At 38.5% G+C, this 1924-nt stretch overlaps 1 non-coding gene across 1 annotated transcript; it reads right to left on the bottom strand.

Annotated features, from left to right (window-relative positions):
* Positions 1-1391: 1391 nt before the first annotated feature.
* Positions 1392-1498, bottom strand: LOC138806377 (U6 spliceosomal RNA). Its single transcript, XR_011365827.1, has one exon. It is a non-coding gene; the product is annotated as a U6 spliceosomal RNA (small nuclear RNA).
* Positions 1499-1924: the final 426 nt, after the last annotated feature.

The following is a 1924-nucleotide window of genomic DNA, read 5'->3' as shown; positions in this document are numbered from 1 at the left end:
ATGTTTTGGTGGTACTGGGGTTTGAACTCAGGGCTTTGTGCTTGGTAGACAGGTACCTGTCTCCTGTTCTTTTTGTTCTGGTTATTTTTGAGATAGAGTCTTACTTTTTGAGACCAGCCTGGACCACAGTCTTTGTATTTATCCTTTTGACCATAGTTAGGATGACAGGTTAATGCCACTATGTCCAGGATTTTTCTGTTAAGATGTGGTTTCTCAAACTTTTTTTTTCTGGTGCTGGTATTGAGTCTTGAACTCAAGGTCTGGGCATTGTCCCTTTGCATTTTTGGCTCAGTGCTGGCATTCTACCACTTGAACCACACTTCTACTTTTGGCTTTTTTTGGGGTGATTGATTGGAGATAAGAGTCTCACAAATGTTCTTGCCTGGGCTGGCTTTGAACAGAGATCCTCAGATTGCAGCCTCCTGGGTAGCAAGGAAGCCTTTGCCTGGATTAGCCTCCTTTCAAGTCTCTCTAGGAAGTAGCTAGGATGATAGGTGGAAGGCACTAGTGCCTAGCTCAGTTGTGAGGTGTTTTTTTTTTTAATAGTCTGGAGAATAAGTTAATGGCATTGTCTGTGGGCTCTGACCAAGACACCTAGAGTGATTAACCAGTTCAGACAAATTGGGACAATGGCACACTGAATAAAGAATGTGGACATACATGGAATGGCTAAAACCCCTCTTTTTAACAATGGCTATTTAGTCTTTGTAGATGAGAAAGCTTCACTTTTAAGAAACTGCCACAGATTGACCTCTGTTTCAGTATAAAATATAAACCTAGTATTTATCCAGCAGAAGACTGGCTCTTCAGGAAGGAGAATATTGGCAATGGGCTTGCATGAAATAGAAGAAATTAAATGCACTTGACAGTAATTGGCTGAAGAAAATTCAGGAGATGCAATAGCAACAGAGCACAACAAAATAACACAATTAAGGACACATTAGCCATATGTCTCTATTATATTGAGGACACAGAATATGAATGACCCAGTGATGACCTTTACCCTAAACTGGAAGGTAGAAGACAAGCCCTTATGGGTTTAGAAACTCAAGGTTGGAAAAAGAGATGAAGAATTATGGATATAAAATATTAGTGATCTTCAAGTTGGAGCTGATGAGGACTTTGTGAACAAGAATTCATTAGGATGCAATATCAGACAAAACTGAGTGTATCTAGTGGCTGAAATTGAAAATAAGTTTTTAGGAGATGTCAACATGACTCTGTCACATGTACTTTATGTCAGTGAGCATTTATGTCATTCATGTTAATACACCAGAATAAGACCCCCCTTTTTTTGCGTAGATAAATAATTTATTAAAAAATAGATACCCTTTGTATATTTAATACACCTTTTTGAGAATAGGGTTAGAGTAGGATTATCAAAAAAACATAAAAATATGGAACGCTTCACGAATTTGCGTGTCATCCTTGCGCAGGGGCCATGCTAATCTTCTCTGTATCGTTCCAATTTTAGTATATGTGTTGCCGAAGCGAACACAAGACCCCCCCTTTTTATTGAACACATTTTCATAGTTGCTGCATTTTGTGCCTGCTGCAATGATAACCCCGAACATATGTTTTTGTAATTCCTGGTTTGAATGCCTATGTCCTCGTCAACTTCTGATCTTCTATTAGGAAAGTGCCATTCCCTCAGAATCTAGCCTGGCATTTATTGGTGACTGTGGTCATCCATAAATACTCATTGAATATATCCTTCTTGTGGTGACTTTTCTGAAATTCAGTGTGTCTGCAAAGGCTGACAGACTAACTTTTTGGCAGCCTTCTATACACTTCATATGAATATTCTTTTTAACAGGGCAGTCCTAAGGTAGAGTTTAGGCCTGTATGTTTTGTCTTATCCAGACCAGATTCATATTCATTCTATGTTGTTAATTATCTACACAGCTAAGACAATTATGTGATA

The sequence above is a fragment of the Dipodomys merriami genome, unplaced genomic scaffold (genome assembly GCF_024711535.1).
Source record: "Dipodomys merriami isolate MVZ:Mamm:240054 unplaced genomic scaffold, mDipMer1.0.p SCAF_4, whole genome shotgun sequence".
Lineage (NCBI taxonomy): Eukaryota > Metazoa > Chordata > Mammalia > Rodentia > Heteromyidae > Dipodomys > Dipodomys merriami.
The sequence above is the reverse complement of the archived record's forward strand: the minus strand, read 5'-3'. Positions and strand labels throughout refer to the sequence as shown.